This window comes from Manacus vitellinus, unplaced genomic scaffold, assembly GCF_001715985.3.
Source record: "Manacus vitellinus isolate BGI_N305 unplaced genomic scaffold, ASM171598v3 scaffold_1_pilon, whole genome shotgun sequence".
In the NCBI taxonomy this organism is placed as follows: Eukaryota; Metazoa; Chordata; class Aves; order Passeriformes; family Pipridae; genus Manacus; species Manacus vitellinus.
Window position 1 is genome coordinate 34,971,633 of NW_021939396.1, and position 24,756 is coordinate 34,996,388.

The following is a 24,756-nucleotide window of genomic DNA, read 5'->3' on the forward strand; positions in this document are numbered from 1 at the left end:
TGTTGTTGAGTTTCGGAGACCTGGCGGGAAGCCAGCTCGAAACTTGCACAGCCAGCCTGATGTTTGCTCCTATGATGCACAAAGGGAAGGGATTGCAACCATTGTGTAAATGCTACACACAGTAGAGGTGTTAGATCTGGGTTAAGCAGCAGATTTGCCAGAATAAAGCTTTGCTTCTCTTTTAGGATGATATATTCTTTAACAAGTTCAATAAATAACATTACACACAAGCTTGAAAACCTTACTTCAAGTGATAATATTTACCTAGTTAGTCAAAGATAACTTATGTGCTGTGTAAATGGACTGTGATTAAAAATACAGTCATACTGTTAGGAGTAATCGTAATTAATGATCTACAGGTAGACCATTATATTAATGATATAGACAAAGGAATTGAGTGCATCCTCACCAAGTCTACACTTGACACCAAACTGAGTGGTGCAGTTGACACATCTGAAGGATGGGATGCCAGAGGGACCTGGACAAGCCTGAGAAGTGGGTCTGTAGGAATCTTATGCAGTTCAGCAAGATCAAGTGCAAGGTGCTGCACCTGGGTTTGGGCAACCCCCAGAATCTTTACAGGCTGGAGATTGAACAGATCGAGAGCAGCCCTGCTGAGAAGGACTTGGGGTGGGTGAGAAGCTGGACATGAGCTAGCAATGTGCACTTGCAATGTGCACAACCATATCCTGGGCTGCATTAAAAGAAGTGCATCTCTGTCCCTCTACTCTGCTCTTGTGAGACCCCATCTAGAGTACTGCATCCAGGTCTGGAGCCCCCAGCACACGAAGGACATTGACCTGTTGTAGCAAGCCCTGAGAAGGGCCACTGAGATGATTAGATTGTTCAGCCTCTGGAAAAGAGAAGGCTTTGAGGTGACCAAATTGCATCCTTCCAGTACCTGAAGGGAGCTTATAAGAAAGATGAAGAGAGACTATTTACGAGAGCATGTAGTAATAGCAGGACAAGGGGGAATGGTTTCAGACTAGAAGAGAATAGATTTAGTTTAGGTATTAGGAAGAAATGATTTACTGTGAGGGTGGTGAGGCACTGGAACAGGTTGCCCAAAGATGATGTGGATGTCCCATCCCTGCAGGTATTCAAGGCCAGGCTGAGTGGAGCTCTGAGCAACCTGGTCTAGTGAAAGGTATTCCTTCACATAGCAGAGGGGTTGGAACTAGATAATCTTTAAAGTCCCTTCCAACCCAGGTCATTCCGTGGTTCTATGATATGGATAAATGTTCAAATACAGGGAAAAAAAGTGAGAATGTTTACTTACGTAAACTCTACATTTCCTGAAGATGACAATATCAATTAAAGGGATAGGTCTGACCTACCAAAGGTGGGAGATTTCTAAATCTGATTCTTCCTTAATTAAAACCCCTTTGCTATTGCATTAACAGGTCCACTCAGCACCTCTCAGAAGCAGGCTGGGAATGTGTACAAGATGTTAATATTTTTATGAGAGGAGACCATTCTAGACCACAAATCCCATGAGGTAGATTCCTTCTCTAATTATCTTTTCTCTGAGGTACTTATTCCAACTATACTTCATGGTAGCATAAATTGTATTAATAATTTTATTAATTTAAATGGGAAGTGTTTTCTCAAAAGTAGAAAGTAAAAGAGATGGAATCAGAAGAGGAAATGAAGGTTCCACCTTGATGCTAACACAGCTGACTTTTCAATGTCCTGCAGTTATGTATCCCCATATGATGCCTGGAGTAAATGCACCTTATTTCATACAAGGAATCATACTGACTTCAAATGGAAGCTAATCGTGAATAGTCCCTACAGTATTTTTAAACACCTAGTTTATTTTAAGGAAAGCTTTCATTATAAATTGTGTTACAGTATTAAGATCTATATACCAAGTACTATTTTTTGCATGGTCTAGGTGAGTGCTAATTGCTGCATTCTGTAGTCATAATATTTTTGTCTTCATGGTCAAACTAAATCATAAAGAGGACATTGACAAGCAGCTATGGCAATTTGCTATGATTAAAGATAGTTAATACGTCAAAAGGGTACAGACTCCATTGTGTCCAGTGGTAGGTTACAAAATTATACCAAGCAGGGGACAACTCTCCCACCTCAAGGATTGCCTGGTGTCAACTGTGGTTAAAAGTTGGGGTTTAAAGTGACAAACACTGAATTGATAAATAAAGTGTTATTGACCAACTGAGATTAATCCCAGTTTATGAGCAAAAGAACTGATTCATCTCCACTGAGCATCATGTGCAGGACAGTGGTGCCAGGTGCGTATTGCAATGGCCTCTCGTGTAGCTGGTTGTTGCTGCACTAAGTTATTACTGTCTGACCAAATTGCTATGAAAATAGTGGTGGTTGGAAGGTTTGGCCACCTGGGGTTTTGTAGTGATGGTCAAACCCAAGGTGTAAGGTTGAGTAAAGGAATTTGACATCTTTTGTCAGATTCTGGGAAATACATGCAAGGTGAGCCACGTTTGAAGGTGGAGAGACATGAGATACTGAATGAAGGGCATTTGTGGAAATGGTTACAGCAGGAGAATAAGTTTTGAACACAGGCCCAGAGCAGTTGTACTAGCCTAAAATCTGCCAAGAAATACAGGAATGAAAATCTCTTTGGGAGCAGCATCCCCTGCTTCTCCCCATCACAACCAGAAAATATGAACCGAGTTCAGTGTGCCTGCAAACAGCTTCTGCAGGAGAGGAGATGACCAGGATCAAGCAGCACTCACTGCAGGTCCCCTCTACTATGCAGGTTGGGAAGTCTAAGATCCACCTATATTCCTGAGTTTATGCTTGGGTGCTTCATGGTGTCAACTTGCTTTAAAAATTGTACTCTTTCATACAAAAGATGTTAGTATGATCATGTGTTGGAACCTCACAAGACACAGTGCAGAAATCTCACTCTAAATACCTGTAGGGGATTCACCTATAGAAAGGGACCTGCATCACTCACCTAGTCTAATACTTGACTAATTCAGGGCTGACCAAAAGTTAAAGCTTGTTGTTAAGGCCATTGTTCAAAAGCTTCTTAAACACCAACAGGCTTGGGGTAACAATCACCTCTCTGGGGAGTCTGATTCAGTATTTGATCATTCTCTAGGTAAAGAAATGCTTCCTAATGTCAATTCTGCACCTTCCCTGGTGTAGCTTTGAAAACCATTTCCATGTGTCCTGTCCCTTGATACTGGGGAGGAGAGGTCAGCACACCCCTCTCCAAACTGGACAAGCTCAAAGTCCTTAGCTGCTCATCATAGAACATTCCTTTCAGCTTCTCACCAGCTTTGTTGTCATTCTCTGGACACATTCAAGGACCTTCACATCTTTCCTAAATTGTGGGACCCAGGACTGCCCACAGTAGCAGTGACTTTTTTTCCCTCATAGTAATGATTTTTAAAAGTTGGATAATATCTAAATACAAGCATATGTGATGCTGCACAAAGAAATGAGACATATCAGTTTTAAAATCACTGATTTAAAAATATTGTCCTTCTGCTTTCCAGGAAAATTATTTTTCAGTTGTCAGAGGTAACATGAGAAAGGAGGGAATTGTAGCTATACGAACTGTGGGGCTAAGAGGCAGGAGAGCTGGAGAGGGGACCATAGAGTCTAGTCATGAGAAAAGGGAGGGTGTGCCCTGCTGTGGGATAAGGGGAAAGACTGAGAGACCCGCGGTGTAAAGAAAAGAAGATTAAAAAGACTAGGAAAGTGGATGAAATAGGATAGACATTTAGAGACGTAAAAATAAAAAAAATATTTTAAAGATTAGGAAAGTAGCATTAAAAAAGAATAAACACAGTAAGATGTTGTGCACACTTTAGTACTAAGGTGGATACAAGTAGTAGGCAGGGGTTCATTAGTTTTGCAGAGGCCTGGAGAGGAGCACTTTTCTCATTCTTATTGCTTTGATTTCTGTAGACACAAGTGCTTAATCAATTTTTTTTAAACATATCCCCAGTGAAGCAAAAAAAAAAAATCTCAACCAAATTTTTGTCTCTATGTTTCAGGAACCTGTTCTTAGAGAGTAAAATGGGATATATTCTGTTAATACTATGAAACTCATGAAACTGCCTTCATTAGAGTATGTATCTGATTCCACTTGGAATTAGCAAAGTTTAGGTGCCTTAGGTACCTTCCTTTGAGATCCCCATCCCAAGTGCTCTGAAGATGGTGAAGATGATGAAGAGGTGGTCCCAAAAGCTTCCAGACCCAATTCTCAGGGGGTGGGCCAGGAGGTGGACCGGAGCAAAGGCTACAGGGTGGACACACTTGGGATTGGACGGATGGTATTATAAAATGTAACATCTCAAGCACAACCGGCGCCCATGTCTTGTAACATCTATTGCCTTGGCACAATTAAACCTTTCCTTATCTCACCCCTAACTAACTGCTCCTGAGTTTTTTTTCCTGAGAAAGTGTGGTAGGGACGTGAAATTTAAATTCAGTACCTCTGTCTCCAAGATATTTTCCTCTTTGGGACACTGTAAAGTCTAGAGGCTATTAACTTAAGATCTCCCTAGTTCAGGAAGCAAGGAGAAGCTGGGAAACAGTGTACCCAGTTGACCTAGAAGGGTTATACATATAGTTATCAGATTTAAGCTAAGAAATGTTTGTGTCTCCCTCTTTTCTTCTGTTTCTCACACATTTCTTTTAGGCTTTGGCTGAAATAAGGAATCCCAAGATTAATATTTTACTGTCTGGTCAGGACAGATTGAGAAAAGTCTCGATGTGCCTCTGAGCCAAGCCAGAGACACATTTCACTTGGAGGAGCATGTTTAATGAAGGGGCATAGTGCAGTTTTCTGCTTCTTTTCTCCTCCTTTTCCTTTGTACTTGAAGCCATGATTCTGAAGCACATTAGTATAATAGAAAACTATTCTGAGGGAAACCATGGATATTCAAAAAAAGATGCATTAAGATATTGCAAAGGCAGAAAAGATGGTGGTGAGACTGTCACCCTGGGATAAAACAATAGGTTTATCTTATGAAAATTTATACTGTACAGTGTTTCAGTGTATCATATGGCAAGTAATCTCCCTGTAAAATACAAGCCAGAAATTGTCTTTGGCTCAGGTACATAATGTTGAGTGGACAGCCCATCACTAGGAACTCTTGGTATTAACCAAACCAAACCAATCCAAACCAGAAATCTTATTTATTTTTTTCTGAAAAGCTAACAGCTATGTTAGAGAGTCCCTGTTTTGAGAGGATGTTCCTGGGGGTTTCTTCAGGGAATGTTCTGCCTCTTGTTGCTGTTTCGTTAGTGAGTTTTGAAACAACTGAATTATGTCTTTTTTAAAAACAAACAAACAAGCAAAACTGGCAATTTATTATAATTTTTTTCCCTTAAATACATAAAATGCTTTGTTTTGTTTTGTTTCTTAATAGTTGCCTACAGCAATTCACTAGATTAAGTTGAATTCCTTTTCACAAAAAATAATATGCAACCATTGTAAATTTGAGTGGTGGTTATGGTTCCTGGTGATGACTAGACTCTTGTGTGGAATTCACTTTGTTCTGGCTGCATGAGAGATTCTGTTTCAGTGTGAAAAATATCCAGAGTGAGGAAGGACTTACTTTTCTCCAAAAGAGCATGGGAAGGTGGATTAAAACTGAATTTTTCTTTCTGATGCTGAGATCAAGTTTCAGTTTGACTGTTGCAGGTTTACATGAGTCAGATGCCTCATCCAGAAATTGGCATGTCTTTCTTGTAATTTATATATTGTCTTGGATTAAAATTAAAATAGTATTCAGCTGGAGATGTGACCTAAGTCATACTACCCAAACTCAACTAAACTGAGGGATCAGAATTCCAGTTACCCATCTCCACTGAATATAGAGAGACTAAAATCTTACCTCAGTAATGTGGTCTAATCTATATCTAGACTGACTAGTGGCTGCATGTTTTGAGGTGACCTGTGTCTCATCTCTTGGTCATACATGTGAAAAACCTATGCAAGTTTTGCTCTGGTTCCTCTCTGGTGCCCTTTGGGTTTCTTTCCAGTGGGGTTTGGTCTGTGAGGGACTGGCACAGCTTAGGGAGAAGACCTCTCTGTCGGTTCATGTTGATTTGACCAGTTGGTTGGCCAGGTTGTGAGTTCCTCTCCCACATGACCATGCACAACATTGCACATGACCACGTGCAGCATCCATTTGATCACACGCTGCTCACACAGGGCTCTTCCAGGACTGCCTCTCTCTCTCTGTTTGCACTAGTGCAAGAGCACAAAGGGTCTTCACTGGAACTAAAGAGAGTCCTCAGATCTCACATACACAGTCCTGGCCACGTCCACACCCTGCAGAGGTAGAGGGTGAAGGGGGAGGTTAGAGGATGCAGCATCAGTTGTGAGAGATGGTAGAGGAAAGAGTAGCCATGGCTCTGCCTATGAGGGGCCGTGTGTCAGAGTAGCAGAGTTCCTTGCACACTACTAACCCAAGAGTTTTGGGGTTTTTATATTAAAAGAAGAGTTTCATTTTGTAAAATGCAGGTCTCTGTTCAATGTGACCAGGAGCAAATTTATCTTGTTAGCACTTATTTACAACTGACAATTCTCAATTAGCATTTGATCCTAGATTTCCATTTCTATAAATCCCTAATGAGGGTATAAATTACTAATGAAAGACCTAAATCTAAGGGCCAAAGTCTTACTTCATTAACACAGTAATGTAAATATGAAGTGTTTCTGTTCTTCTGAGCAGAGTTGCTTCACAACAACAATGGTGTAAGTGAAATGGGAAAGAATTCTTGACACTTTTGTAGTGGGCAGCATGACGTGATATTGTTCTGCCTAATTTTCAAATTTCAGGGGAAACGTCTCAAATGTAGTGCTATGCTCAGACTTGTTTGTCTGATTTGTTTGACTTCAAACTATTTGATTCCTTTAGATGTCTTTTTTCTTCTTCCACTGGCTGCTCAGTGAATAAAGGTTGTGTGGAACTACAAAATATTTGTCATCTTTTGGTGTAATCAGTAAGGATTTTATATTTATTTTGACTAGCATCCAATTTCTAAATGACATAGCTCATAGGAAATAGGTAACAATTTTAATTTCAGAAAAAATAGAAATTATGTAATTTATCACAAATGTTTAAATTTCTCATTGAATGTATCTTGCTAGTCTATGATAGTATTAATAGGCTGATGTAGCAAAGACCTAAGATTAAACTTGCTGTACTGAATATGTCATTGGTGTGAATGCTTTATAATGAGTCCTAATACTTGGTTAGGTGTTGGTTATTTTACTTACTGTAACCACTGGAAACAGACCCCTATTCAAAGGGTCTTTTAGGAAAGGTCTTTTAGGAAATCACCTGTGTAGTAACATGTGTCCTATCGGTGTCAGTGATGTTGGTTTTGACATAAATGTTAAAAAATTCAGTAGGGTTACTTGGTATTGCAATTTCAAAAATATGTTAAGGCACTGGTCCCAGTCCCACTGGGTACCACTCCATCTTGTCATCACTTTGCTCCATAACAGTGTATGGCAAGGGTCTTTCTCACTTTGCACTCTCAGTAAAGCTGAGGATGGTCTAACACGAGCTAAAAACTAGATGATCCAGCTTTGTGTTCAATTAATCATGTTTGATGTTCAGATTTTAAAAGACTGAATGTTACAGGCAAGAATTGTACTTGAAGGCCAAATATCAATAAAGTGTGGATTAGAATTTTCTCTGTTATGTTTGCAAACTCTTCCTCTTAATAAGCTCTTTTAGTTGAGACTGCTCAAAGAGTTTCTGGAAAACTATGAGGCAATTAATTAGAAATACTAACCAATATTATATGGATGACAAATTATAAAGCAACAATTGTTTTATTTATGAAGAAATAAAACTAGTCTGTTGTTTTGAGTCAATATGAATTTTACTATTTCTCTCAAGTTGAGAAAGTTCAAACACAAGTTTAGTACAGAAAAAAAGCCTACTAAATATCAAAACACTGGCACAATTACAGTAAAAATTATTCTACAGCTTTTTTTAAAATCATTCCATATAATATATGACTAGTTTATATGACTCTGAGTATGAATTTCTAGTATTCTTAGAGTATTAGCATTCTACCTTGTAGAATATTGTATGCTGTACATTACACGATTGTACTGATTTGTGGGCAATAGAAACAAGTGGGAAAATGCAAATAGATGCTTTGACTATGCTGAAATGAGAGGAGGACCACACTCTTCTAGATCTTAGGATCTCTTGTCATTCTAGGAAAAAAAAAGTAAGGAAGCAAAAACTAGCCACGTGTTAGCAAAAAATGCATGTATTTAACACAAAATACAAAGCTTTAGTACAGCAATCACAAACTGGTTTTCTTATTCTCAGGAAGTACTGAAGCAAGTAAAAGCTTGTAAGGGAAGTTATCCTAAACAGAAAGCTGTCTCTGTCATAGAAGGTCAGATTTGAGATGCTTAAGATGAGACTGGTCTTGCAGTTTATAGCTGCTGAAGCCATTACTATGGCCTTAGGTAAGTTTGCACTGTTTGTGTAAAGGCTATCTGAGAGGTTATGAAGTGATGAATCGGCTTTTTCTCTGAACAGCACAAAATATTTATTTCAAACCTCTCCATAACTGAAGATAAAACATAAATTTTGTGTCACGTAGTTGGCAAAGGCAGTTTCAGAATTAGGCATTCTGAATCCTACGTGGCACGCTTTATAAATGTCTGGTTTTAATCTAAAAACAGAGTTGTCATTTTGCTAATATACCAATATGTAAACAGTAAAATGATAATGTGCAAAAATTGAAGAACAAGTATAAAACATTTTGTAACAGCTTACTTTATTTCTTGTAAATACTTACTTTTTGGTGACATACTAAAATAAACAATCATAAGTAGAACTGTAGCAATTTTCATGAGCACAGTGATATTTCTGAATAGAAATGAGAACTGGAAGAGATTCTCAAGTCTAATGTTTGCCAAGAATTTGTGTTTTAGGTGTGTGTGCATGTGGGGTTTTTTTGTGTTTGGATTTGGTTTTGAGTTTTTTGTGGAACTATACTCTGTTCAACATATTATTGTTTTGTGATTATAAAACTTCAGATAGATGTGAAATGAAATAAAATTATTGTTGTATGGTGCCTGAAACCTATTTTGACTGATTAATATAATCAAGGTTTCAAAAGCAAAAATAACCGTAATTCTGGCCTTTTCTAGTTAAGAAACAAAACCAAATTGAAAACAACAGAACAAAATAAAAGGAATTTTTTTAAATATTCAGAAGAAAAATCAAATCAGTAATACTATATTTAATTGTATATACTGTATTTAGGTTTTACAGGAGGCCTTTTTAGAATTAACAGTTTTGTATATAGCATAAGTAAATAGATGAGGAAGGATTTCTGTCAGATACTATAGCGACAGGCTTTAGTTTAAATCCTTAAGACAGATAGATAGAAGTAGATTAACTGGCCTTAGCTATTTCATGTTCCCTGTCTGAGTGGAAACGTGGTTCCATGTTGAGCTAGCGTTTCTGAGCAGCCTGAAGTTGTAAGGTATTTATTGCCTTTTGATGCATCTTGTTTAACATTTGCTTAACATATTTATTCAAATGAGGCCAGGCATTTCTTTATCCCTTATCAAATGAAGTAGGACAGCTCTAGGACAAGAGCAAAGAGATGGCATCAAGAGAAGCACCTTAAGGCTTTTTTTTTTCTTTTTTGTTGATAAGGTACTTAGTGAAGAAAATATCAACATCAGAAGATAGGCTCAAGAAGTCATTTTTTAGCCAAACTTTAAATAAATTTGTTCAATTTCTTAAAATGTAATATACTTTGAATGCTACAAGAAAGCAAATATTCAACAACCAACCTTAAACCCAAATCAAACTCCTCCCTCCCATCCCCAACCCAAACCAAAACAACTAACTCAGCTCTGGGAGCACCTAACTCAATCAAACAATAGATAAACCTAAGAGTAAGGCTTCTAGATGGACTATGATTAGGGTTTAATTCAAGCACTTAAAACATAAAGTCCCAAATAATCTATCCTGAGCAGTATTTTTTTTTTATTACCTTGAATAAAGGACTGTGTTGTGTAGTGTAGTTTCTAACTTTGTTTGTAGTTTGTAGTTTCTAACTCAACATGATGATGACACATAGAGGTTCCATCCATCGCCCATTCTCATTTTCTTTCTCCTGGTTTTTTTCATATTGGTTACTATTCTACTCTGTGCTCATCACTGTGATTTGTATAGACAAAATGTGTACCAAATCAGTAACAGTCTTAATCACAGCTGATATTTGGTTCTGGCCTCACTCTTCAGGCATCCATTGCTTTACATTATCTGCTTTAAGGATTAAGTGCCCGGACTTGCCCTTAGGTCTATCTAGTGTGGTCCCACAACATCAGTAGGTCACGCAGGTGTATTGTTGGGATGGCTGTGGAAGCTAAATGCAGAATGCCTCTCTATTGACCCTGGGGGAAAAATCTGTCCACGTAGCCACAGTAACTTCCCATGTGATCTTTGCTTCAAAATGTTTACCACAAAATCTATGCTTAAGTGTCCTGAGTAAGTGAAATGTGATTTTAAGTACGAGAGAGAGTACCCCCTTAGAAATTACCTGCTAACCCTACAGCAATGAGTAGTCTCACATAAACACACTAATCTCCAGAGAGCACGAGAGGAAAAGATGTCTTAAAAATTATGGTGATTTAATTTTATTTTGCCCTAGAATGACATTCTCCTGAGTATTTGTGAAAATGAAGATGAATATGCAGGGCTACATTTGGTTGATTTCGCGCCAGATGGCCAGTTGCAGAGGCTGAACTAAGCTGAACTGATTGATTCGTTTTTGCCATATTGCATGCTGGCGTTTACCAGAGTTCACATCATTCAAATACTAACATTTTTGGTGTTTTTCTTTTTGTTTATTTATTTATTTTTATTTTTCTCAGTTTCTTGGGATGGCCTCTGCTTTCATAATGGACTCTCCCTTCTATCTTTTCTGCCTCAGTCTTTAAAGCTATTGATCTTTTCCCTACCATAGTGTTGTTTGGTTTTGGGTTTTGTTTTGTCTTTAAAAAGATTTCATAAACTGCTCACAGAGATATGGAAAGGAGAAAATGCAGAGGGTAAACATGCACTATGGCATATTTTTTTCCTCCAGAGGTTTAACTTTCTCTTGCACTGATTTATCACATGTGAACAGAGAACACAATATCTTGCATTAAAATGTAATCCTTAAAATTCTGTGGCTTCAATTTACCTATTATTTTGAGGACCATACACCAAGTCATTTAAATTCCAAAAGTTCTAACTTTCCTGAAGATATTCTGATAAATGCTAATGGAGATAATAATAGTTCCCAGAAACTTTTGGAAATTAACAGAAAAAATGTTTCTATTCGCTTTGAGCCAATATATATATATATGTATAAAATATATATACACATATAATAAACAATACATAGGGAGTAGGATACCATGTGTGGATGTGCACATATGCATCTTATAAGTCAGAACAGGTATATTTTGGGGGAAGATTTAAAAACCCTAATGAACATGGGTTTTCTTGTTCAGTTCTGTGAGCTTTGGAGAGATTTCAGTAAAAGTCTCAGAAAAAGTAATATCCAAATATACACAAGAGATAAATATAAGGCGAGTAGTCCTGTGGCAAAAGAACATCCGTGTTTGTGAGCGGAATCTTTCTTTTCTCTCAGTTTCAGCCATAACTCTTCAGTGTAACATCATGATCCACTGCTTTGTTAAGCCGGGTGGGTCATAAAGCACAATTTCTCACTGATTTCATACCTTAGATAATGAGAGCTTTGTAGGGTCAGAGAAGAGGGAAAAAGTGTCATAAAATTTATGCCTTATGGACAGCACTACAGGAGAAATCTGGATCAAAATACTGGTCAGAAAAACAGGAAGAGATGGTAAAGCCCTACCCTGAGAGAAGCCAGCAGGGATTTAACTGTGGACCTGATGGGTGCTGGAGTTTTTCAGAGAGGAGTATGGGGCATGCTCATTTTGTGAGACCAAACCTACAGATAGAGCCGTCAGCCTAATCTCTAGTATGCTGCAATGTCCAACCAATGCTTTCGGGGCAACTGGCCTGCGTGATTGACACCTGCAGGGACTGGGGAACCTCCAGATTACCTCAAAACAGATATTTATGCTGGCTGGCTGCCATAGGCAAGATGACTGCTTCAAGAGCTACACTTAGGGAGGGCAGGGATATCCTTAGTTCTCTAATTCAAGTTCATTGCAGCTCGGATGGATGCTCCTCATCAAAATTTTCTTCCCTCGCCCAATGGAACCGTGTGAGTTCCTCCACTGCGCTAGGCAATGCAGGGGCAGGAACACTGCTTGCCCTAGGTTACACACCTCTGCTCTGAAATGCTAGCTCTTCATGGCCCCAGGGCTCAGTCACAGACGTGTTCTGCCACAGGCACCCACTGATGGGGGTGACAGAAGGGAAGGGGATTTTAAAGTGTGGATCTGCACATAGAGAACAATGGAAAAATTAATTAAAAACCATTTTTAAACTATCTAGACCACTATGAATTTAGTCTTCAAACCCAAAATATTATCCAACCTTTTTCTTATAATTATTTTACCAGCTGGCACGATGAAAAAGGTATAGCACTACAGTTTGTCAGCTACCTCACCCCAAGAACCTTCCGACACTAAGGCTCAAAAAATATGTGGTGGAATTGATATAAACATCAACTTTTCTCAACAGTTCTCTGCACATCTCTGTCACCTATTACAGTTTTGTGAGTCAAAGAGAGCAGTCAGAAACTCAGCCTATAGGACTGAGAAGGATTAAAAAGGGTGAACCTACAGTACTTTATTGACCTAGGTCCTCACATTAACCTGATCTGATCCTTTAATTACTATGAATAGAATAGGGCTTACAGTCCTACTTAATAACACCCCATGCTTTTTATTCTATAAAGAGCTTTCCTATTCATGTGCCCTCTTCTTTTCAGATTTACAGATTTGTAGCAAGAAGGAATGCATGTTTTTTTTCTGGCACTCCAGGGGAGAAAGCTACCTAATGTGTATGTGTGGGATACTGGAAAGCATAACTGCAACCATTCTGTTTTGAAAAAAGTTATTTGAAAATCAGTCCTCATTCAAGTTATTTTTTAGGAAAAGGTGAGAGTAGAAAAGGCAACCAAAACATAAGATATTAATTTTATAAAGGTAGTAGAAGGAACTTAACAGAGTTTATATGCTAATCGGAACTGTAATCACATCAGATGCTTACTTTTCCCCCTTCCCATGCACATTCTCCTTCCCCATAGGCTCAGAGAATCAGCACATTACTGTAATCTAGGCAGACTGATATATATACATACGATCATATATATGGGTGATATATGATACTATAATTAATAACTGGCATTTTCTCTGAATTCAGGAAAGCAGCTGCAGCTCACTGATAAGATACTTTATGAGAATAAAATCAAAGCTAAGCATTAATAATTGTAATTTGTTGTGATTGAGGACAGTGAGACTAATTTTATTTCTTGAACTGAACTGAAAGATGAGCTGGACACTGGGTTAAAAATGGCAAGGGGATACAGGTTGTGATTCGGAGCCTAAGACATTGTGCTAAGAGCGTTACACGAAGTAGAAACAGTCTCCCTAATTGTTACATGAACATATTGTACCTACCATTTTGTGCGGATCCGCCCTGAGGCCAGGTTGAGGGAACAATCCATATTTGGTTTTGAGTTAAAGATGGAATGAGTGACAGTTAAGAATCAGAAAATTTAGGGATTTTGGGGGGGAAAGGAAGGGGAAAGAGAAGGAAGAATCTGACCAAAAAATTGGTCGAGGTGGAAGAGAGAACCCAACTGAAATCTGCTCTTCCTCTTTCAGTCATCACTTCCAGTATGATTTGCCTGAGAATACAATCCTTTGACTGTTGTAATTATAAAAAGATTACACTTGCATACTGAATTTGGAAGAGAGGAACAGCTATTTCAGCACTATTTTAAGGCTAAAACTTGATTAACATGCTGGTCTAATTTTATTTTACTAAATTTACTGTAAATAACACTGTTAGTAAAATAAATACTGAAAGAATACAGTATCTGACAGCGAAGGCGTATTTAAAGTGTTTTATTATAGTCCCTTAGCTTTCCCAAGACAGGTATTGTTAGGAGTCAGTCTGATTAGTCTATCAAAGACATGCTGCCTCTTTCTCCCCTACCTTCCTCCCTCTTGAAGATAGAATAGTCTTTACTATGCTTTTAAAGAATGAGGATTTAAATTGAAGCAAACCAGAGCTGAAGTATTCTTCTTATTGATATTTTATATAAAAATGATTGTTAAAATTCTAACCCACAGACAGACAGACAGACAGAGAGACAGACAGAGAGACAGATATATATAATCCCTACTTTAGCATTATAGTCTTTCTCTCTATTGCTACTCTATATGTCTGTAATCTCAAAAGACCATTTATTAGATGTGAAATATTGTATGTTCCTGTAGCCTCCTTTCTTGATTGTGTTCCCAGGGCCTTGTTGGGCAATTGATTACTCTGTGCACAATCCCGCTGCTTTAGGTATTAATGGCAAAACCCCCATTGTCTCCAGGATTTAGGCCCTTTATGATTTTTTTGAAGTTCATTATATTTTGCAAGCAACTGAGTTTAAAATCCCTGATTGGAAAGACTTACTCCTCACATCTTCCTGTGAAATGTTTTACCTTTAGAATGAAAAAGCATTCAGAAACTCTGGAATGGTTTTGATCTGCAGGATTAAAAGAAATCAGCACTGAAAATGGATTCACATCATTTTCTTTTTGGGTACCAGATCCTTGGGGGAGGGGAAGGGGGAGGAGAGAAAAAAAAATCAGCTGATTTAATATAAGTGGGCTGAATTCCCTCTCCTGGTGGGTCTTTCAAACCTCCAGTTTCTGTTCTTGCCATTGCTCTGTGAATATCCCCCTCCCCTTTTTGTTAAAAGCCATTTACTGTGAAAGCCTACAAAAGCAGCTTTCAATCTGATTAAGCTTCTCCTGTAAAAATATACAAAAATAGGGATACATTTGGGTCAGTGTCACCCCACTATTCATCTGTCTCAATTCCCTAGACTGCTTACTAAGGATACTGCACATGAGCATGGAAGGCTCCTGCAGCCATTAGGGGCTCCCCAAAATTTCATTTATGAAATTCCAAGGTGTAATAATTACCACAGCCCAAGAACAAGTTGTCAGAAGGGCCTGAGCAGCTTGACACAGCTGTGCACTCACTGCTGGAAGGCACCAGTTTTCCAGCCTTACCTGGAGTGAGCTGTTGCTTAATACACGTGGAGGTAATGATTGTCTCCTGAAATCCTCGGTGATGTCTCTCTGTGTTCTTCCTTGTGCAGAGGTTCAGTGTATCATACTCCCAGTTGTGCATCGACTTCTGGAACTTGCTCACTAATTGGCCCTTGGTCAAGGCAAACCATGCCCCATCTCAGTCTACCAGTAAAATGGGTATAGAATAATTGTTTCCAGTAGGTTTTTGAGGGAGGTTCAGTACCTATAAAAATTCTCTGATGCTGACTTTTCTCAACATCAGCATCTGTATCTCTCTCTTGCCCATTTATAGAAATACATATAATACTTGTCTCCAGCAGATTAATATCTGTGTGAGATGTTTGTGCAGCAATTTACAAAGGTGCTGTGATAACACATGTAAGCATTTAAGCTGTATAGTGCTGAAAAATAAGCTTGAACTGGAACTGTGATTTGTTTCTGCCCTTGCAAGAGTTTTATAACTTTTCTTAATAATTTTTGTCTCTAGTACACAGCAATGTTGAAGTGTAATCTTTATTACTAAATGAATGAATGACTGGTGTTGCTTAGGGCACAGACTTAAAAACCATTTTCACACGAAGCCCAAGTATTGTTACTGTTGCTGTTGTCCTGTTGTTTTATTAGCTCTGAACAATGTTGGACTATTCCTGAAATCTAATAATCTCTGTAAAGTGTCTTCCCTCAGTAGCGTCTTTGATAATGGAGAATAGATTCTAAAAACACAATAAAAGCATAAAAGAGAATATTATCATAATCACTATAAAAAACTAGAAAAAAATCCAAACAAATGAAAAAGAGGTAGACTGCCTAGGAAGAAAAAAGAATATATACTAAATGCTAATTGTTAGTAATTTTGTGTGTATATTTATGATTTAACCTGCTAAGAGCCATGTTAAATACAGCATAGGATTTGGTGGAAATTTCAGTGCCAACAGCACACTCTTTATTTCTGAGGAGAAAAAGAAAGAATTAACCGAAAAATACGATATGTTTTACTCAAGTTATTAGTTGAATTACAAAAAACATATTTTGTGGGTTTTTTCCCTAATGGCCATCAGCTGCCATCATACATATATAAAAGGAAAATGGTAGTTTTAAATATTATAACTGTTCTGTATGTTCCTCGTATTAACTAAGAGCCTTATGATCCCTGAAGAGCAGAAATGGCCCCCGAGACAAAAGCGTCTTTCCAGTGTGTGCGCGCGTGCATGCACGCGTGCATGTCTGCCTATGCATATATAGATATGTATGTGCACAAGGCAAAGAGCCTCACACGTTTATAACTGGAGAACAAACTCTTACAGTTTTCATTTGATTTTTAAAAGCAGAAAAGATGAGCACTAGCCTCAGAATGTCAGGATGTTACGGCTCTTTTGCTATGTAAGTGGAAGATATATTTTTTTAATTATAATCTTTTATACCAGTGACTTTTACATGAGGCAACATTCAGATGTTTTATGTTTCACATTTATTTCAACAATCATTGTCTCTCCCAAAATATTTTCCCTGAAACCTTATGTACAGGTAATAAAATCCTTGTACTGGAGCAGGTTCATCTGATAATAGCAATACAAGGTTGTCTGATTATGCCAAAACGATACTGGATAAAGGAGATTTTATTAACTGACTTTGAATGAAATCCATAACATCTATGATCTTACTCCTTTCCAAATGAACCGAAAGCTTCATTAGAGATCAGAAACCTTTTTTTAAAGGATACATGCTAGAGTATAAAACACATTTAAATTGAAGGTAAGGAACAAATTATAACCATTAAATTTCTTTGCCAGAAATTCTACTCTCTGCTCTGCCTCCTGCCACTCCTCAATGTTAGGATCTTGATGCAGCATCTACATGCTAACACTTCAGGCAATTCCCTCCCCTATTTTAAGTAGTTCGAGAGGTAACCTCAGTTCACAGAACATCCTTAAAGAAAGGTTTAGTGCTGCTGGATGCCATACTTACCTTTTCTTTTTGTGTCTTTGTAAAGGTCAGTAGTACCTAGGTTCTACCATCCATATTAGGTTTCGAAGCACTACTCTTACTGGTGCTTCTGATGTGCATTTCACCTTAGGAAAATACTTTTTCCAGGAGGAATTTTACCTGGCATGTTTCTGTGCAGGAACAAAAAGATGAGTGTTGTTAGCTATGTTCCTGTAGAAACAAGGTTTTCCATCCCTCTGTTTGCAAAGGCAGTTACCCAGTAGTCCTGGCAGTAACTTTTCTCCCTCTTTGGCTGTCTGCAGGATGACATGTCAGCATGAGCTGGGAGAAGAGAGTTGTATGCAGTCCTTTGCTTGCCAAAAGCTTGCTTTTTGTAGGAGCATTTTGCCTGACTCTTTCTGGTTTTGTAGGGAAAACCTCAGCAGAAAGAAGGTGCACACTGGGGAGTGTCAATCTTTCTTCCTTTGGCTCTGTCACAGTCCCATTTCTCCCCCTTGGAAGGGAATCCAGCTTCCCATTTAGAACTTTCACAGGACTTCTCTGTGCCCAGACTGAGGAGGAACGTCAGGTATTTCAGGGAATATTTCCTTCCTGAAATAGGAAGAGGCACTTCGCTCTGAGCTATTTGCCATTGTGCACAGCAGATTTTCCAAGCAACGTTGCTTGTGGCTCTCAGGCTACTTTTTCCCAAATATTTTTAGCAATTCAGTAAATTTCTATTTCAAAAGATTTTATTTGAAAAGATGAGAGTAATTGATTGTCATCTTGCTTAAAAACAAGCCCAAAAAGCCTTATTACCACTGCAGCAATTTTAATACAAATATTTTGGTTAAAGCAGTCAAACATCTAATATTCTGCACTTTAGCAAACAACAGACTTCTCCCATAAAACACGATATAAATCTCCAGCATTAAAAAAAAAGCACCAATAATTTAGGAGAATCCATATTTAAAAACAAACAAACAAATGCAAACACCTAAACTTTGGTTTCAGTTTGTGGTGACTAAAAATAAGGCCGCTGTGGGGAAAGTGTCTTGAATGATTTAGTGAAAATGGTTGTGTTTGGTCTGGAAAAGAAAACTTTGAAAACTGCTTTATTTTAAACATTACAGTTATTTAAATCACAAAAAGCTGTCTTACAATTGACAAAAAATGAGATTGGAAGAAGAATTTTGCAAACCTGACATTTTTAATTCGGGACTATCCATTTCACATGATTTCTGACCTTACTTAAATACTGATTTCTCAACAAATTCAACAAAATGCTGGATTTTGCAAATGACATGCAATAAAATATGAATTCTGATTGCCTGCTGCAAAGGTAATTTATTTTAGTGAACTGGATTATTTTGATAAAAATAAGCTATTTTCAGCAGGGAAATAGTTGTTGTTTGTTGCTCGAAAAATGTATTTACTATAAGAAAACTTATTTTCTGTTACATAATGCAATTCCTTCAATTTTGAGTCTTTCTACACTGCCTTGCAAATATTTTGCTCGCTTCTGTTAGATTTAGTACAGCTACACAAAGTTGCAGCCTTATATATTTCCCTTAAACTAATTTCTAGGGCCTTATTCTATAGCTCCTGAATATGCTTTTAGCAATAAATTAAGAGCTTCTGAAATAGACATTATTAAAAAAAACCAAAATGACAATATGGTAAGAGAAGTCATAAACCACTTCATCTACCTAAATTTCTTTAGATACCACTGAGTCCCTGCTGTAAATGGAAACAGTAGCGGCCACGCTTGCTTTTACCATACAAATATTTTTTGGACACTCAGGAGCTAAGTTTGTCTTTAAAGCTGTAGAATTGCCCTGATTGGAGACCAGACTGTAGTCATCGAAGGGTTAAAGCCAGTTTTGAATTTAAGTTAATCCATATGCTAATCTATTTTAAATATCCCTGCATAACTACCATCATATTTTTAGCAGCACAGTTTGTTGTTCCAATTGCCAGCTATTTTTAATGATACAACAAAATAGGGCAGAATTTAGTTTTAAGGTTTATTTTGGCCTCTAACATTAAAAAGGGCAAAATCTCCCCTTGTCCAAGGATATTTTTGATTTGAATGGTCTATACCTGCCCTCTGCAATCAGCCAATTATTGTAAGCAGTGTGATGGGCCCAAGGTATTAGTGCTGAGAATGTACCTGCTGTCCCTTGGGTTAGGGATTGTTTTGCAATGATCACCTGTCCTGATTTGAAGATTGCATGACAGGACACTATTAAAGTAAGGGCAAGGAATTCAATTTCCCCATGTCATTTTCCCTGGCCTGGTTTTGAAAATAGGTCACTGTATTCTATTTGGATTTGTATATTATGACATCACCCACTAACATTTTTGTAGTGAAGGGTCTAGTCATATTTTCATTATAAATCCCTATTTTCAGAGGTTTATATACTGTAACTTGATCACAGAAAGAAGTTTCAGTCCAAATGGTGGCGTGCAAGGTGTCTTCTAAGGAACATGGGTTTTACCCTGCAAATCACAACAGATACTTGTTCTGCCATTTCTACCAGAGTGAAAAATGAAAATATATTTTTAGCTGCAATTTGATATTGATAGTAGATTCCCTTAGAAAAAGATACCCTACTATGTTTATCTTTTAATTAAAATGATATCCGAAAGAGCTGGGTTTCTCACGCAAGTCTTAATAAGAATCTGAGTAAGTATAGGTTATAAAATTGGTGACTAGGCATGTATATTTTAATTATGCAAATCCACAGTAATAAATGCCCTTATATAATGGAAGGATTTAATAGGGTCAAAAACTGGTTGTTTGAAAAGGTTGGTAAATAAATCATATGGATCTGAATGTCGAGTTTATGTTTATCTCCTCGTTTAAACCGCTTTTTCACATAATGTGGAATTGTTTCTGAGGGAGCCAGCATCACTCTGTGGCCTAATATTTTAAATTGTGAGTAGATTCTAGCTTACACAACTGAATCAGCACAGCTGTGCAAATGTGTGTATTTAACACTGATTAAATGCTTCCACCTATACATTAAAAAATCCAAAGAGAAGTCCCTTACTACCATACTGTAGGTTTTTGCAGAATAGCTGTGGAATAGCATTTCATCACCTGCCATACACTTCTTAATGTATTTTATTTTTGTTTTTTTTTTTTTTTTAATAAGATCAGGAGCAACCAGCCAACCACCGAGCAAAATGAAACTTCTTCCAAGACAAAGATAATAAAATATGTTTGAGCAACATGAAACGATAGTCTGAAGACTGCCGATGCAAGGAAATTCAGGGTTAATGCTGCGTTACTTCATTTTGAAGTCAACCCCATTGTGTCTGTTTATTGCAGGGGTCTTCAAACAGAGAGATCTCACAAGATGTGTCGAGGATGCTATAGCAGCCAGTAGGCTGAGCCCAGAGCCAGACTTTCAGATGGTTGAATGTAAAACTTCCAAATATTTTTTGGAGGGGAGGGGCATCAGGGAGGGAAGAGGAGGAAAATGGTCCCAGCTAGCATCACTGGTGGTGGCTGTGCTGTGGGGTTCAAGGTAGCACAAAAGAAAAAGGCACTCTATTACCCAGGGCCCTGCCTCATTTTGCCTAGATATCAAGATTCTTAGAGGTATTATTTTAACCTAGTCCTCAAAATACCCACTGATAATCCACCATCCCTTGCAAAGCCAACAGTTTGCTCCTTAAATGGGTTTAGTCTTCATTTTAATGGAAGTGAAACATAGTCGACGGAGGCAAATTAAAACCATATAATTTTGTAATCTTAGTTTAGCTATAATTGCGGCAATAAAACAGTGGAAAGAATAATTGGGGAACATATGTTTGTGAGTGACATTATCTAGGTGACTTCCCTTTTACGGCACTGCGCTGCTGTCCTATTTGTCTCCCCCTCCCTATGCATTGGAATGACAAACCTGCGAGCCCAGAGTTAATGCTGATTGCGGCAGCTGCTTACACACCGAGTCTCCATGGCAACCGGGGACGTTGCCACGCAACCGTATTCTTTTAGGGACAGGGAAAATGCCCAAAGGCTTACTAAAAATACATGGAAGAGGGAGAAAAAAAAATCTTAAATTTTCTTACTACTGTTAATGGGTATAAGGGACTGCGCTTGTGCTTGAAAGCAGAGGTCAGACAAATAAAAACCCAGCCCTGACCTTTCCAAAATTGCCTGCCGTTGCTTGAAATCTCCACCTTTATTGACAAAGATGACTTTTGATCGATTGTAAAATTGGTAGCTAACACGCGGCAGCCCTCGCAGCCTGCAAGATGCAGCGCCTGCCCATTGCTATTCTGGAGGGGTGGAAGGTCAGCTGAGAGCCATCAATGCCGTATTGATCAGCCGAGCTGAAAAATGCCCATGTTTCCAGCTCCTCGCACAGTGGGGCTGCGGCCCCAGCCTCCAGCACACTGTCGCCCTGGCACGCCACCGAGCGAGCCGTCCTCCCAGCAAAAGTGACATCACTTCACTCAGCTCAGCTGTTTCTGCAGTTTTCTATAAATAGCTAGATAAAAAATTGAAGGCTGCTTTTGGAGAATTTAGGCAGCCAATCTTATCATCGTCAGCAGACGAGACAGGCTGATTTTTTTTCCCCCCTACTAGTATTGCACTGCAAATTCTTCGTCCTGGTTTCTGGAGCTTGGCATAGAATAACCAAAAAATTTGAATGGTATACATGTCTGCATTCAGGATTGTGCTGGAATGGAGACTTAATTCATCATTCATCACCCCTCTAGCTGTTAAAACGTAATCAGATAGGAGTGAGGGATGGAGGGAGGAGAAAGGGTCGGCGCTGCCATACGAGACGTGCAGACCCGGCATTATGCTGATGTGGCATGTTTGCTGAGCTCTGTATCACTCTTACTTGCAGAAATCCCCACTTGTCAGGCTCCCAGGTGCCTCCCCTGAATTAAACAAACCATGAACTGGAGTCAGAGTTATACCAGGGCTCCTGTTGGCTGTAATAGTCGATACAAAGAATTAGAAGGAAGCAATCAGAAATGCAAACAAAAGCACTGTTAATAAGCGCACTTCCTATTTTTCCTTGATTCTGGTTTTGCTACTCTATTTCTTAATTAACCCTCTAAGATAGCTGATGAAAGAAAAACATCATTTTCCTGGTCTGTAAATAACCTCTTTCTTGATAGTATTTATTTCTGGAAACAGGAGCATTAAAAAGCTGCAAAACACAAAACGAAGTATGGAAACTGTCTCAATAAAAATGGGCATTCTGCAAGTTTTCCAAAAGTTTTGGATCTTATGGCAGTTCTTTTGGAAAAGGAAAGGAAAATAAACTTGTAAACATGTAAACAGGTCCAGGTGAAGAAAAGCATGTCTTCTGTAGACTCCATCTGTAGGTAGCCATCATGGTGTTGTGTACCATGCCTTTGCCATCCCTGGGTTGCTTTCCCAGTAGGAAATAAGTGGGTGCCAGGGAAGCTCAAAAGCCTTGCTCAGCTCTTCAGCATTCCTGAGCACAAGCCTCCATTCAGCATCACACAGGATCAAACCACAACCATCCCCATCCTTGTTGATTTGAACAGGGAGTTGAAACTGCTTGGCAACAGAAAAGATGAAAGTACTTGTTTTTCAGAAAAGTTAATGGCACTAGAAATAGAAACCAGACAGTTCTTTGAAGGTGGGGAAGAGGGGACCAGCAGGTTTTCTCTCCCTACTGCTGTGCTGATTGCGGCATGGTGAGTATTGCAAAGTCAAACACTATGGCATGTGTAGCGTGAGGTATTAGAGCAGAGGACTACAGTAATTCATGCCGGCCTCAAAATATGCATCTGTCCCTTAGCACTGAAAGTGCAAATGAATTGCAAAATATATGTACAATTACTGATGTATGGGACTCTAAAATGCATTTGTTCTCTATGGAAACTGATCTATAAATGATCCTGAATGTAAAATTCAGACTCTGGTCTAGGGATGGAGATCAGTGAGGGTTGTATTCTTAGATATCTTTTGAGTATTTGGGTGCACATGATCCAAACCCAAGCCATATCTGTTTATTGAAATGTTTCTGCTAGGGTTAATGACCATAAACTAAAACACAAGAAGTTTCACCTCAACATGAGGAAAAACTTAACATTGAGAGTAGCAGAGCACTGGAACAGGCTGCCCATGGAGGTCATGGAGTCTTGGTCTCTGGAGACATTCAAACTCCACCTGGATGTCATTCATGTGTTGCACTACGCGACCCTGCCTTGGCAAGGGGGTTGGACTAGATGATCTCCAGAGGTCCCTTCTAACCATAACAATTATGTGATTCTGTGATTCTGTAACATTTAGTTGTTTCAAATGGTCAATACTGATGCTCTGACTTGGGAGTCGAGAGGAAGAAGGAAAACAGTAGAATGAGAGAAGTCCAATATCTCTTCTCTGTAGAGTGGACAAAGTATTCAACCCATTCATTGAGTGGAATGCAAATAAAATAGGCTAGAAGAACTTGTTGCACATCATTTGTTGCAGAGAAAACTAGTGGTTGAAAGATGGACTTTAATTTTGCCCAGATACTTGTTAAAAATTTATCTGGCTTCTAGAAGAACTACTAGAGAAGTACTGTCTTAGGAAAAAAAACCCAACCCCAAAACCAGTAACAGTTAAAATTATTTACTGGGATTGTATTTAAAGATCTGAACTCCATTTTAAAATCAATTTATTTTTGCATATAAATGGATGTTGAAACCTTGCTGATTTTTTCAGCAATATATTTATTTTTCAATAAGATCCACCTTTCCTCCTTATGATTAAATCCTGCAAGACATTTTAAATAGCACTTTTCTATAAATGTACTTCTTCCACTTTGAAATAAAGCACACATTACTGCAATTTTTGGCATTGAATCAAGTTAGCAGTCTTCTCAGTTAAAAAATCACCTGCTTGGTAAAGGCAGAATAGAGAGACCTGAAAAGAAAGACCTTCCTACATTTCTAAGCCCAGTATCATCTTGTCTTATTAGTCAATACAGCTGGTATGTATTGAATACCGAAAAGCTGGACAACTGATTTTATTATCTGTGCCTGGTCTCAAGCCAACCCCCTTCTGGGGACAACGGTCTTGACTCTGCATTCTGTGACCTTTTCAAAATCTCATAATGAAAATATGAGTGGATTAGCCAAATTTGTGAATCACAGTCCTGCTCGCTAAGTCAATAAGGCTTGCTTTCTAATTTCAATGGAAGCAGGAGCAAAACCAATGTCAGAGTGTGCTCCAGCAAAACTCCATTTGACTTCAGGTGAGGATAAAATTAATTTCCATCATCTTTATTGTCCTTTTATGTCTTTTTATGGACAGACAAACGAGAAACTTTACGTTTTCTGAATCCTTTCCCAAGAAAGGTTGGGTGAGCCTACCACTTTTATTTCTGAGCACACGAACATCATCTGTATAGAACCTCCTCTCAGTTCACTGTTGGTAGGAGTAAAAAATAACTTATAGTGTGGATGAACATTGGTTGAGTGTTTGCTGGTATCACCAAATATGATATTTGTCTGTGGAAGAGAGGAGTAGTGCCCCAGGGAACAATTCACCAGACAACCTGAACTCATGTGCAAGAGCCTTGAAAACACTTCTGGGT